The sequence below is a fragment of the Dromiciops gliroides genome, chromosome 5, assembly GCF_019393635.1.
Source record: "Dromiciops gliroides isolate mDroGli1 chromosome 5, mDroGli1.pri, whole genome shotgun sequence".
NCBI classification, from domain to species: Eukaryota; Metazoa; Chordata; class Mammalia; order Microbiotheria; family Microbiotheriidae; genus Dromiciops; species Dromiciops gliroides.
The window spans coordinates 80,692,947-80,708,966 of NC_057865.1; the positions used below are offsets into that span (position 1 = coordinate 80,692,947).

The 16,020-nt window shown below is 34.9% G+C and overlaps 1 protein-coding gene across 4 annotated transcripts in view; it reads left to right on the plus strand.

The window, feature by feature from the left end:
* The window catches only part of LARP4B (La ribonucleoprotein 4B), a 206,483-nt gene that overhangs the window by 112,249 nt on the left and 78,214 nt on the right, over window positions 1–16,020 (plus strand). The window lies entirely within an intron of this gene.

The window sequence follows — 16,020 nt, forward strand, 5'->3', positions numbered from 1 at the left end:
TTTATCAGGAAACAAAAAAGAAGGATGTATTTATTTGTATATCATTCTTTTAAAAAGTTAGTGCCCAAAACAATGGCTTCAGTTTTTTCTCCTCAAAGGATTGGTCACCTAAGTCCTAACTGTTATTTTTAACATTTTCCTATATGTAGGAATTGCAGACTTTTCAGTATGAATTGAACACAGAATTGGAAGTCAGGTGTTCTAATTCACACCTGACATCTAGGTATTACAGGAAAATAACTCTTCTATTAAGTGTGCTACAAAGTGTTTTGTGTTCTTTTTGTGAGTGTTAGAGTTTGAAAGAACCGTAGGGATCATGTTATTCTAATATTGACAGTCAAAATCAAGGCCCAACAAATTGCAGAGCTAGATCCAAAACTCAAGTCTTTTGATTCCTGATCTCATTCTTTGTCTTAAACCTGCATGATTCCACAAAGCAGGTATTATTAATCTCCTCAAAGGTTAATCTAATCACAGAGAGTTCACTATTTCTAAATACTGAAGATCTTGCAAGGGAACTTCAAAGGAACAAACTACTCTAAAGACACAATAAAGCACTTTGGATAGTTTTAGTTATAATGCTGATCAAATTATTGCAAACACCCACAGGAAGAAAAACGTCTATCTCTGATTTGACATGAGGAAAAGTTAAAATGTTTTTGTCCTTGTGTTCAGTATAGTTCTTTCTTCTCTCACTTGTAACAAAGAATCCTCTTTCAAATCTCAAAGCTTACATTTTGACAGTTTGTTTCCAAGACCATTTTAAGCCCTTGTTTCTTCCCTTTCTTTTCTATTACACATTTCTATTTCCTATCTGAATTTCTTGTTGAGTATTTTCCCCTGAATTGTCTAAATCAATCTTGCTTCTTCTTTAATAATGAAATTTGTGTTGATGGTTTTTTAAATCAAGATGTGCCATGTTATCCTTTTTATTTCTTTCATATAAATACTTGTTGAGTCTGTATTTATTAGAAGAATTTGTTTCTGTTGTAGTTGATAAAAAATAATTTTTTCCCACTTAAAGGCAAACCTAAGAAATTTAATCCTAGAAGTGTTGATTCTTAGTTTAACATAATTGACAAACTTCCAATTTAATTACTAACTGGTAGAAATAACACTCAGTACTGATCAAATGAGATTTATCATTTACTTAATTTCTCCCCCCCCCCCCCATTATGACAGTAACAGTGACTTGATAGTGATTTGGGGTTCTCAAAGGCTATAATGCAACTGGAGCAAAAGCAATGGGTGCTTACAGAAGATGGTGTCTATACTTGAAGAACCAGCCTAGTTAAATTTAATACCATATATCAGCAGAGGGTTGACCATAAAAATAAGACTTTGTTTCAGTCTTGGATGATTTGAAGTAGGATATCCTTGTGTTGTTTTACTAATTGAATATAAAAAGCAGGAGCTCAAAGAATACTCTTTGTTATAATCTAATTCATCCTTTGCCTAGAATGTTCTTGGGCAAGTTATTTAAATTGGGTTTACTTTTCTTAATTGTAGAACCTTAGAAAAATAAAGAAAATAGCTGTGTTATTTCTCTGCCTAGAGAAATTAGGCCAGTGAAGGCAGATCACCTTTCTTATACTATCTAGTAAGGAAAGAGGGGGTTCAGGAGCTGTTGGATTTGAACCCTTTCAAGTACTTTCTAGGTTTTCAAGCCTCTGTGCCAGGAAATACTTTGCTTGAGTTAGTATATCCATTCATGAATGTTTTTTCTCTTTTTAATCTGTAAAGCTGTTTTTTATCTGCCTCAGTAGCAGAAAAGAGTTTTTGGAGTTCAGTTGTAAAATTGCATGCTGGATGAGTATTGAAAAGATTTATAGAGAAGTTTTTGTTTTATTGTAGTATGAATACAACTAAACTCACAGTGAATATTTATATTATTTTCAATTAAAAAAGACAACACGGGGCAGCTAGGTGGTGCAGTGGATAGAGCACCGGCCCTGGAGTCAGGAGGACCTGAGTTAAAAGGTGGCCTCAGACACTTAACACTTAATAGCTGTGTGACTCTGGGCAAGTCACTTAACCCCAATTGCCTCACCAAAAAAAAAAAAAAAGACAATGCTATTTTAGTTGTACCTTCTAAGTGCCCAAGAGAATTCTGTGTTCATTTATTTTCATTTATTTTTCCTCATGATACTAGTAAGTACTCTATTCTTCTTGTTCTCCTTTTTTCATTTTGCCTTATTTTATAAAGTTATTTATATACATCTTGGCAGTCTTAATACTTGTTCATATTAATAGCATAATACTCCATTAGATGAATACCACATTAACCATTCCCCTGGGGTATTTAGATTGATTCCAGTTTTTTGTAATTATACTTTCATTATTACCTTTCTTAAATTATCTTTATTGTTCATCTTATGCCATATGCCAAGGGATCAATGAAAAAAGAAAAGGGCCTATTCATTAAAAAAAAAGGTAACAACTCTTTTTGTGATGTCAAAGAAATGGAAATTGAGGGGATGTCCATTAGCTGGGGAAAAGCTGAACAAGCTGTGGTATGTGAATTTAATGGAATGCTATTGGGCTATAAGAAATGATGAGCAGGCTGACTTCAGAAAAACCTTGAAAGACATTAATTTGATGCAGAGTGAAGTGAACAGAACCATGAGAACATTATACATAGCAATAACACTATTGTATGATGAAAAACTGTGAATGATGTAGCTATTCTCAGTAATACTATGATCTGAGACAATTCCAAGATGAAAAATGCTATCTATGTTCAAAGAAAAAACTAAGAGGCTGAATGCATATTGAAGCATATTGTTTTCACTTTCTTTATCTCTTCATATTTTCCCCTTTTGTTCTGTTTCTTCTTTTACAACATAACTAATATGAAAATGTTTTACATGTTTGCACATAAATAACCTGTATGAAATTACTTATAGTCTTAGGGAAGGGGGAGGAAAGGAGGGAGAAAATTTACAACTCAAGATTTTTTTATATGAATGTTACAAATGGTTTTTACATGCAATTTGAGAAAGTAGACTGTTGAAATTATTATTGTTTGTAAAAATGTTTTTATTTGGTCAAGTACATATACTTTATTCCAAATTATTGTTTCCTTTTGTTAAATTGAGAAGAAAAGCCCTTCATGTCCCCCAATTGAGATAAATAGAACCTTTTAAAAAAGTCTCACATCCTTAAATGAGATGGAAATTAGGCAAAATTAGCCATCACAAATGAGGTGGCATACAAGAATTGGTGTCAGAAACACTTAAAGTTCGAATCTACCTTATTAGTGTGATCCCAGCAGAGGGTGGAATTTACAATATGCAGAGTATAGTTCTAACACTTGCCACCAAAATAACAAAAATTTACCAAGTACATTAGTTTAATAATTGTTTTGCCAATTAATTTTTTGGAGTTTGGCAAACATGTTTTCTACATACATATATATCTTTATTGTGTTTATCTTATTCCACTAACTTTTTTCTTTATTTTGTACTTACTTGAAGATTATTACCTTGCAATATATGTTTTAAAGTCTTGGGATATTAGAACTATTCCTAGCACCTCTCTTTCATGATTTTTCTCTTCCATGTAAACCTTGATATTGCCTCCTTGCTACAAGATATTACCTACTTGAATCTATCCTATATGATTTGTAGCCAAGTTTTCCCTAAGCATAGTTCTTACCTTATGACTCCCCAACTTAAGTAACTCTAATATTTTTCTGTTGACTCTAGTATGAAATAAACTCTTTGTTTAGCTTTTAAAGTTCTATGTGACAAATTGATACCCTAGGTGGCGGAGCCAAGATGGCGGAGAGATGCCAGTAAGCTGCCTGAGCTCTCCCAAATTTCCCTTAAAAACAACATTAAATCAAGCCTCTAAACAGATTCTGAAACTACAGAACCTACAAAAGGAAAGAGGATCACAATTTTCCAAACAGAGATAATTTAAAAGACTTCAGGAAAGGTCAGTCTCACTTGGGCAGGGGAGGAGTGCAGTGTACCTCAGCACAATGCAGCATGGATGGGGTTGGGGCAAGCCAGCGGGAAGCAACTGAAGCCCATTGATCCTGGCTCAGCAGGCTAGTGGCGCAGTGGGCCAGTGGTAAGATCCACCAGCACCAGCTGAGAGGGCAGGCTGCCAGCTAGGGGGGCACCCACAGGACAGGTGCGACCAGGCCTGTCTATCCCAGGGCGGTGAGAAATCCGCAAGCCATAGAGGCCTCAGAGCAGAAAGCCAGTGACACAGCCCCTATCTCCCAACACAAGAAGCTTGAAACAGTGACCCTGGTGCCCGAGGAGTGGACCTCATCCTTAAGAAAAATAATAATAAGCTGCAATATGAGCAAGAAAGAAAAAAGAGCTCTCACCATTGAGAGCTTCTATATCGACAGGGAAGAGAAAAACACAAACTCAGATAAGGACAGTATTCTCAAATTGCCTGTATGTGAAGCCTCAAGAGGGAAGATGAATTGGTCTCAAGAACAAAAAGCTTTCTTGGAAGAGCTCAAAAAGGATTTAAAAAATCAATTGAGAGAAGTAGAAGAAAAAATTGGGAGGGAAATGAAAGCAACACAAGAAAATTATGAAAAAAGAATCAGCAGCTTGGAAAAGGAAACACAAAGATTGACTGAAGAAAACAATTCCTTAAAAAATTCATTTGGTCAAATGGAAAAGGAGGTGCATACTATGACTGAAGAAAACAATGCCTTAAAAATTCGAATTGGACAGTTGGAAGCTAAGGACTCCATGAGACACCAGGAATCAGTCAAACAAAATCAAAAGAATGAAAAAAATAGAAGGAAATGTGAAATACCTCATTGGAAAGACAACTGACCGGGAAAACAGATCCAGGAGAGACAATTTGAGAATCACTGGACTGCCTGAAATCCATGATCAGAAAAAGAGTCTAGACACCATATATTCCAGGAAATTATTCAGGAGAACTGCCCTGATATTATAGAATCAGAGGATAAAATTATTGAAAGAATCCACTGCTCACCTCCTGAAAGAGACCCCCAAAAGGAAAACTCCAAGGAATATTGTAGCCAAATTCTAGAATTATCAGGTGAAGGAGAAAATACTCCAAGCAGCCAGAAAGAAGCAATTTAAATATCATGGAGCCACAGTCAGGATTTCTCAGGACCTGGCAACTTCAACATTAAAGGATCACAAGGCATGGAATATGATATTCTGGAAGGCAGAGGAGCTTGGACTTCAGCCAAGAATCTATTACCCAGCAAAAATGTTTATTCTCTTTCAGGGGAAAAGATGGGCATTCAATGACATTGGGGACTTTCAAGGTTTCCTGATGAAAAGAATAGAAAATTTGATCTTAGCATACAAGACTCAAGAGAAGTTTAAAAAGGTAAACAAGGGGGAAAAAAGTTCTTCAATGAGGTTAAACTGTTTACATTCTTACATGGGAAAATAATACCTATAACTCGTGAGAACTCTGTGTGTGTGTGTGTGTGTGTGTGTGTGTATGTATATATAGGCAGACGGAAGGATTATACACAGAGGGTATAAACATAAATTCTTTGTGATGATATAAAGAAAATTAAGGGGTTAAAAAGTAGTTTATGGGGAAAAGAGGAAAGGGGAGGTGGAATAGGGTGAATTGCATCATATGAGGAGGTGCAAAAAACCTATTACAATAGAGGGAAATAAAGGAGGGGGGAACATTGTTTCAACCTTACTCTCACTAGATTTGATTGAATGTTCATTCAATTGAATTGATTGAAAGAGGGAATAACATATATGTTCATTTGGATAAAGAAACAGCATATTCTTGAGGGAAGTAAAAGGGAAAGGGGAAAGGGTGGGGGCTAATAGGAGGGAGGGCAGAAGCAGGGGAGAAAAGGGTAAAGAAAAGGGAGGGGGCTGATAAAAGGGAGGGCATATTGGGGAAGGCAGGGGTAAGAAGCAAAACGGTGAGGAGGAATAGGGTGAAAGAAGTGGGGAAAAGTACAAAGGCGGGAAATAGAATGGAGGGAAATAGCTAGTAATAATAACTATGAATGTGAATGCGATGAACTCTGCCATAAAACGGAAGCAAATAGCAGCGTGGATTAAAATCCAGAATCCTACAATATGTTGTTTACAAGAAACACATTTGAAGCAGAGAGATACACAGTAAAGGTAAAAGGTTGGAGCAGAATGTATTATGCTTCAGCTAAAGTAAAAAAAGCAGGGGTAGCAATCCTTATCTCAGACAAAGGAAAGGCAAAAATAGATCTAATTAAAAGAGATGAGGAAGGAAACTACATCTTGCTAAAAGGTACTATAGAAAATGAAGAAATATCAGTACTAAACATGTTTGGGCCAAGTGGTATAGCATCCAAATTCTTAGAGAAGTTAAATGAGGTAGAAGAGGAAATAGACAGCAAAACTATACTAGTGGGGGATCTGAATCTTCCCCTCTCAGAATCGGATAAATCTAGCCAAAAATAAATAAGAAAGAAGTTAAAGATATGAATAGAATGTTAGAAAAGTTAGATATGATAGATGTCTGGAGAAAACTGGATGGGGATAGAAAGGATCTCAGCAGTACATGGCACATATTCAAAAACTGACCATGTATTAGGGCATAAAAACCTCAGTCAAATGTAGAAAGGCAGAAATAGTAAATGCATCCTTCTCAGATCATGATGCAATTAAAATTACATGTAATAAAGAGTTATGGAAAGGTAGACTGAAACTTAATCAGAAACTAATTAAATTCTGAAGAATGAGTGGGTCAAACAACAAATCATAGAAACAATAACTTCATCTAAGACAATGACAATAATGAGACAACATACCAAAATCTATGGGATGCAGCCAAAGCAGTGCTTAGGGGAAATTTTATCTCTCTAACTGCTTACATCAATAAAAAAGAAAAAGAGGAGATCAATGAATTAGGCATGCAACTTAAAAAGCTAGAAAAAGAAGAAATTTTAAATCCCCAATTAAATACTAAATTAGAAATTCTGAAAATTAAAGGAGAAATGAATAAAATTGACAGCAAGAAAACTATAGAATTAATCAATAAAACTGAGCTAGTTTTATGAAAAAAAAAAACCCCAATAAAATAGATAAACCTTTGGTTAATTTGATTAAAAAAGAAGAAGAAAACCAAATTACCAGTGTCAGAAATGAAAGGGGTGATTTCATCACCAATGAAGTGGAAATTAAAGCGATAATTAGAAGCTATTTTGCCCAACTGTATACCAATAAATTTGACAATCTAAATGAAATGGATAAATATTTACAAAAATGCAAACTGCCCAAGTTAACCGAAGAGGAAATACAATCCTTAAATAAGCCCATATCAGAAAAAGAAATTGAACAAGCCATTAATGAACTCCCTAAGAAAAAATCTCCAGGGCCAGATGGGTTTTCAAGTGAATTCTACCAAATATTTTTTTAAATAAAATTATTTTATTATTTTACAGTTACATGTAGAAATAATTTTCAACATTTGTTTATATGAGATTTCCAATTTTTCTCCCTCCCTCCCCCCCCCCTCCCCCAGTCAGCAGGCAATCTGATTAGGTGATATATACATAATAACATTAAACATATTTCTGCATTAGTCATGTTATATGAGAAGGATCAGAGCACAAAGGAAAAACCTCAAATCAGAAAACCAATGGCACCAAAAAGAAAACAAACAGTATGGTCCGATTAGCATCCGTATTCCACAGTTCCTTTTTTTTTTTTTTTCCCTGGATTTGGAGAGTCTTTTCCATCATGAGTCCTTTGGAACTTTCTTGTTCCATTGGATTGGTGAGAAGAATCTAGTCTATCACACTTGATCAACACATAATGTTGATGATGCTGTGTATAATGTTCTTCTGGTTCTGTTCATCTCACTTGTCATCAGTTCACGCAAGTCCTTCCAGGTTTCTCTGAACTCCACCTGCTCATTGTTTCTTACATCACAATAGTATTCCATTACATTCATATACTACAACTTGTCCAGCCATTCCCCAATTGATGAACATCCCCTCAATTTCTAATTCCTTGCCACCACAAAAAGAGCAGTTGTAAATATTTTTGTGCATGTGGGTCCTTTTCCCATTTTTATGATCTCTTTGGTTTTGGTTTTTGTTTTTTGCGGGGTAATGGGGGTTAAGTGACTTGCCCAGGGTCACACAGCTAGTAAGTGTCAAGTGTCTGAGGCCGGATTTGAACTCAGGTACTCCTGAATCCTGGGCCGGTGCTTTATCCACTGCGCCACCTAGCCGCCCCCTTTATGATCTCTTTGGGAAAAAGACCCAAGAGTTGTATTGCTGGGTCAAATGGTCTACCAGACATTTAAAGAACAATTAATTCCAGTATTATTCAAATTATTTGGAAAAATAGGTGGAGAAGGAGTTCTGCTAAATTCCTTTTATGACACAGATACGGTGTTGATACCAAAACCAGGCAGAGCAAAAACAGAAAGAAAATTATACACCAATTTCCCTAATGAATATTGATGCAAAAATCTTTAAGTTATTATCAAGGAGATTACAGCAAGTGATCACCAGGATAATACACTATGACCAGGTGGGATTTATACCAGGAAGGCAGGGCTGGTTCAACATTAGGAAAACTATTAACATAATCAACCACATCAATAAGAAAACTAACCAAAATCATATGATTATCTCAATAGATGCAGAGAACGCTTTTGACAAAATAGAGCACCCATTCCTAATAAAAACACTAGAGAGCTTAGGAATAGGTGGAGCTTTCCTTAAAATAGTAAGCAGTATCTACTTAAAACCATCAGCAAGCATTATATGCAATGGAGATAAGTTAGAGGCCTTTCCAAATAAGATCAGGGGTGAAACAGGGATGTCCATGATCACCCCTATTATTTAATATTGTACTCGTAATGTTAGCTTTATCAATCAAAGAAGAAAAAGGAATTAAAGGAATTAGAATAGACAAGAAGGAAACAAAACTATCACTCTTTGCAGATGATATGATGGTATACTTAGAGAGTCCTAGAGAATCAACTCAAAAATTACTTGAAACAACTTTAGCAAAGTAGCAGGATATAAAATAAATCTACATAAATCATCAGCATTTCTATACACGACCAACAAAGTCCAGCAGCAAGAGATAGAAAGAGAAATTCCATTTAAAGTAATGGTAGACAATATAAAATACTTGGGAGTCTACTTGCCAAGACAATCCCAGGAACTCTATGAACACAATTACAAAACACGTTTCACACAAATCAAAGCATTGGATAATTGGAAAAATATCAACTGCTCATGGATAGACCAAGCTAATATAATAAAAATGACAATTCCACCTAGATTAACTTACTTATTCAGTGCCATACCAATCAGACTACTTAAAAATTATTTTATAGAGCTAGAAAAAATAATAACAAAATTCATCTGGAAAAACAAAAGGTCAAGAATATCAAGGGAAATAATAAAAAAAAATGCACAGTAAGGTGGGCTAGCTGTACCAAATCTGAAGCTTTACCATAAAGTGGCAGTCAGCAAAACTATTTGGTACTGGCTAAGAAATAGAGTGGAGGATCAATGGAATAGGCTAGGCACAGGAGAGACGGTAGTAAATGACTTTAGTAATGTACTGTTTGATAAACCCAAAGACTCCAGCTTCTGGGATAGGAACTCAGTATTTGACAAAAACTCCTGGGAAAATTGAAGATAGTATGGCAGAAATTAGGCATAGACCAACATCTTACACCTTATACTAAAATAAGGTCAAAATGGATACATGATTTAGACATAAGAGGTGATACCATAGGTAAATTAGGAGAGGAAGGAGTAGTTTAGCTTTCAGATCTTTGGAAAGGAAAACAGTGTATGACCAAATGAGAGAGAGAATATTAGGAAATACAAAATGCATCCAAAATTAGAAGGGAGTCAGAAAGCTGGGAAACAATTTTTATAGCCAGTACTTCTGATAAAGGCCTCATTTCTAAAATATTTCAGGGACTAAATCAAATTTATAAGAATCCAAGTCATTCCCCAGTTGAGAAATGGTCAAAGGATATGAACAGGCAGTTTTTTTGTTTTGTTTTGTTTTTTTAGTGAGGCAATTGGGGTTAAGTGACTTGCCCAGGGTCACACAGCTAGTAAGTGTTTAGTGTCTGAGGCCAGATTTGAACTCAGGTACTCCTGACTCCAGGGCCGGTGCTCTATCCACTGCGCCACCTAGCTGCCCCTAAACAGGCAGTTTTCTGATAAAATCAAAGTTATCTATTGCCATATGAAAAAATGTCCTAAATCAGTATTGATTAGAGAAATGCAAATTAAAACAATTCTGAGGTACCACCTGACACCTATCAGATTGGCTAATATGACAAAAAAGGAAAATAATAAATGTTGGAGAAGCTGTGGAAAAATTGGAACACAAATGTGTTGTTGGTGGAGCTGTGAATTGATCCAACCATTCTGGAGAGCAATTTGGAATTAGGCCCAAAGGGTTATAAAGCTGTGCATACCCTTTGACCCAGCAAAGAGATCAGAAAAAAGGGAAAAGGATCCACATGTACAAAAATATTTATAGCTGCTCTTTTTGTGGTGGCAAGGAATTGGAAATTGAGGGGCTGCCCAACAATTGGGGAATGGCTGAACAAGTTGTGGTATATGAATGTAATGGAATTCTATTGTGCTGTAAGAAATGATGAGCAGGAACAGTTCAGAGAAACCTGGAAGGCCTTGCATGAACTGATGATGAGTGAGATGAGCAGAACCAGGAGAACATTGTACACAGTATCATCAACATTATGTGTTGATCAACTGTGATAGACTTGATTCTTCTCAGCAGTGCAACAGTACAACATAGTTCCAAAGGACTCATGATGGAAAAGACTCTCCATATCCAGAAAAGAAATAACTGGAATCTAGATTCAGATTGAAGCATACTCTTTCTCTTTTTTTGTTTGTTTGTTGTTTGTTTTTTGCTCTGATTCTTCTTTCACAGCATGACTAATGCAGAAATATGTTTAATATTATTATACATATATAACCTATATCGGATTACTTGCTGTCTTCGGGAGGGGGAACGGAGGGAGGGAAAAAAAAATTTGAAACTAGAAATCTTATAAAAACAAATATTGAAAACTATCTCTACATATAACTGGAAAATAATAAAATACTTTCATAATTTAAAAAAAGTAAAGTTCTATGTGACAAAGCCCTTAACTTTGTTTTCAGTCTTAATTAACAATACTCTTCATACAAACTCTTGTCATCCAGGCAAATTTGCCTTCTATCTTCTGGCCCACCCGGCCCGCCATGTCTCATTGCTGTGGCTGTGACCTGACCTCCCCTATGGTGGAAATGCACTCCTCCCCTTACTTTAGTCTCTCTGTATCTTCAAGATAATAGCCTACACTGACTAGATGCTTAATAAAAACTTTACTTTTATGCATGTACATTTTACCATGATTGAGTAACTATAAAGAAGCTCTGTTGTGTTGTGATTAGTATTGCATTAAATATATATAAATAAATTTGGGGAATGTTTTACTTTTACTGTATTAATCTGATCTATATACAAGCTATGAATGTTTCTCCAGTTATTTTGGTCCTCTTTTACTTTTACTTTACTTTTGTAGCCATTATAATATGTAACATTACATATCATTTATATACGTTTATATGACATCAGTATGCATGTTAGCACAGAACTTTACATGTATTTTGTCATTGATCCTTATGAAATAGGTACTGTTATTATCCCCATTTTACAGATAAAACTTCAGCCAGAGGAGAACGATTTGCTTAGGATATGTGACAGTTAAGTACACAACAAAGGGCAGGTTTGAGCTTATCTTTTCAACTCCAACTCCAATACTGTTTTGTTGTTGTTCTTTTTTTATTAATCATAAAAGTATTTTATTATTTTCCAGTTACACATAAAGATAGTTTTCAGCATTTGTTTTCATAAGATTTTTAGTTCCAAATTTTTCTCATTCCCTTTCCCCTCCCCAAAATAGAAAGCAGTCTGATATAGGTTATATATGTACAATCACATTAAACATATTTCTCCATTAGTCATGTTGTGAAAGAAGTATTATAACAAAAGGGAAAAACCTCAAAAAACAAAACAAAAGTAGGAGCAGTATGGTTCAATCTGTCTTCAGAATCCACAGGTTTTTTGTCTGGATGTGGAGAATGTTTTCCATCATGAGTTCTTTGGAATTGTTTTGGGTCATTGCACTGCTGAGAGCTAAGTCTGTCACAGTTGATCATCACACAATGTTGCTGTTACTGTGTACAATGTATTCCATTACATTCATATACCACAACTTGTTCAGCCATTCCCCATTTGATGGGCATTCCTTCGATTTCCATTTCTTTGCCACCACAAAGAGAGCTGCTATAAATACTTTTGTACATATGGGCCCTTTCTGTCCCCTTCTTGTAATCTCTTTGGGATATAGACCTTGTAGTGGTATTACTGGGTCAAAGGGTATGCACAATCCCATAGCCCTTTGGGCATAGTTCCACCAAGTCCAATACTGAATATATGATGGGTTTATATTGCTGCAAATTATGGTCTTTTTCTTTTCTTTCTTTTTTTTAGTCATGGGGTTTGTTTGTTTTACTAATACATAAAATTGCAGGTTTTGAAAAGATTAATTTGTATCCTGGAACACTGAATTTTCATTTGACTCCATTAATATTTTTTAGAGTAATTAAATTTTCTGTATACACTACAATGTCATCTATAGATTATTACATTTTGAGTTCTTTTCTAATATTCATCTACATGTTATACTTCTAGAAGTTTTGATACTATATAAAAATAGTATTTTTGCTTTGCATCTGTTTTTATTAGAAATTCTTTTCTTATTCCATTGCATGTTAGTTTTTAGCATAGAATAAAATTTTATTATATTGTAGGAAAATCCCTCTATACTTTTTAAAGTGTTTTTTTTAACAAATGCAAATTGAAGCTTTTTTCCTCATGGGCTTTGAGGTTTTTGATTTATCTTTTATGATATTGATACAATGAGGGTTAAGTGACTTGCCCTACAGCTAGTAAGTGTCAAGTGTCCAAGGCTGGGTTTGAACTCAGGTCCTCCTGAATCCAGGGCTGGTGCTTTGTGCACTGCACCACCTCGCTATCCCCAATAAATCTTTTTTGATATTGAACCAATTTGCGGGTCTGGTGCAAACACTTTTATGGTCATGCTGAATAATTTTCTGAGCATTCTAAGGCTATTTAATTAGTAATTAAAATTATTAAAATGGCCAATTTTATTTTAGTATTGTTTTCTTTTTAACCAATAGCATGTTTGCTCAAAGGTGTTAGATAATTTCAATGTTTGTCCTTATATGTGAATAATGGTTGTAACTCAGGGATTCTTTGTTCTTAGAAAATCTCAAATATCCTGTTGTGAAAGAGTTTGGACCAGATACTTTTTTTGGGCAGGATAATTTTGATGATTTGGCCTAACTAGTCCTTAAGACTTTGGTCAATTTAAATTATTCAATTCCTTTTGTGTCAGTTCTGGCAGTTTAGAAGTTGCTGGATAATTATCTGTTTCAATTGTTGTTCAGTTGTTTCAGTTATGTGACTCTTTGTGACCCTTTTTGGGATTTTCTTGGCAGAGATACTGGAGTGGTTTGCCATTTTCCTTGTCTCATTTTACAGATGAGGAACTGAGGCAAACGAGGTTAATTGACTTGCTCAAGGTCACATAGCTAGTGTCTGAGGCCCGATTTGAACTCAGGAAGATGAGATTTTTGAGTTCAGGCCCTGTGCACTCTTTATCCACTACCATCTAGCTGTCTATTTCAATATATCATTTCTATTATTATATTGTTTCTATATTTATATAATATAATGGATATTATTTCTGTTATGTTATTATTCTATCATATCCATTCATTTATATATGTCATTTGTATTTCCATGACATCTCTTGAATGTGTCCTTTCTCCATTCACAAAGCTACCACCTAAGTTCAAATTCTATCACTTCTTTCTTGGAATGTTGAAATTTCTTTTTGATGCTTCCTATCTCATATTTGTTTCTCCCTTCTCCAATATGGCCTTCACACACCTAGCCAAAATAAGAGCAAGTCTGACTATATTACCTTACTAAACAGACTCAGTATAGGATTGCTATTAAACTCAAATATAAACTCCTATGGAGTATATAACCATATTACCCATTGCTCCTCTTCATATACTCTAAAATATAGTCAAACATACCATTTTGCTGTGCTAACACATTTCCATCTCCTATTACTATCCCATATCACTTGTTTATATTTCTGTTATCATTTTCCTCAGCTCAGCCTTTAATCATCCTTAATTCCTTTAAGAAGGAATCCTCAAGAGTCTTCTGGTATTCTCAGCTTTTAGTACTTTTTCCTCAAGAATACTTTGTATGTTGTATGTGTGCATGTATATGCATGCATGCATACATGCATACGCACATGTATATTGTATCCTCCAGTGGAATGTAATTTCCTTGAATATTAGAATTGTTTTGCTTTTAGTAGCACCAGGTGTGGATGATGCTATTTTAGGTATATTAAATAGCCATAAAAAGTCTAACAGTAACTCTATGACTTTGGGCAAGCCACTTAAACTCTTTGATCCTGATTTTCTTCACCCATAAAATGGGAAAGAGACTAGCTTTAGTACTTACTTTGTAGAGTTGTGTATATCAAATTTTATTTATTTATACATATATACCCTGTAAATCTGAGTGACATGAAGATGTTGGCTATTACTGCTTTTTAAAAACTATAGTCCTTGATAACTGTTGTTACTTATCAAATATTGCTGTTGTGACACTGATTTTATTGTATTTCCAGTTATTCTTATTTTGGATTTAATAGCTTACACTAGTTTTTCAATTATTTAAATATTTGTTGTTGTTTTCTTTTAGTAATTGGGGCCATGTAATTAAGTTTGGTTTGTTCATTTCTCTGTACATGAACATAGGAATAATAGCTTAGATTATGACTAAACTTTTTAAAAGAACTTGGTATGTAGGGTCAGTGATATTACAGGATCATTGTCCTTGAGTTCTTTCTGTAGGTATCCAGTGAAATATAATATGAATATTTCTAAATTTTTTTTCTAGGCATTTCATAATAGTATGGTTTTCTGAAATTCTTGATTTGGTAGAAGGCCTGAAAATGTTTAGAAGTGTTTGTTTGTTTGTTTGTTTGTTTGTTTATTTATTTATTTATTTATTTATTTATTTATTTATTTATTTATTTTTGGTGAGGCAATTGGGGTTAAGTGACTTGCCCAGGGTCATACAGCTAGTAAGTGTTAAGTGTCTGAGGTCGGATTTGAACTCAGGTCCTCCTGACTACAGGGCCGGTGCTCTATCTACTGCGCCACCTAGCTGCCCCAGAAGTGTTTATTTTTAAAAGTGGTTTTTCAAGAAATCTCAAGGGAAGATGGTGAGTAGTCATTGACAGATATTTGAGGGAACACTTGTGCAAGCCTACCCCTGTAATATTTTTCATTATGTAAACTATAGTTAAACTTTCTCTGCTTTTTTCCTTACCCTCCAATTTCTTTCATTAAATTACTATTTATGGGAATAGTGGTATGCCCCTATGGAAAGAACCTTTCTTTTTCAGTTGGGGAACTGCATTTGATTATTGGTCCGGTTTTTTGCTTCCTGTGTTGCCTTGTGCAAGTCACTAACCCTTTTTTGGTCTTACTTTGCTCATTTATAAAATCAGAGTATTAAATCAAGTGACTTCTGAGTTTCCTCCCAACTCTATTATCCTATAATTAGATATCAAGATTCTTTTTTTTTTTTTTTTTTTTAGTGAGGCAATTGGGGTTAAGTGACTTGCCCAGGGTCACACAGCTAGTAAGTGTTAAGTGTCTGAGGCCAGATTTGAACTCAGGTACTCCTGACTCCAGGGCTGGTGCTCTATCCACTGCGCTACCTAGCTGCCCCGATATCAAGATTCTTAACTAAAGTTAAGTTCTCTTGTTCTTTAGATCAATTATCAAAAATTTAAAGTCGCACATACCATGATAGCCATTCTGCTTTAAAAAGTTAAGCATGTTTTTAAATGTTGACATGGTCAGTGAAA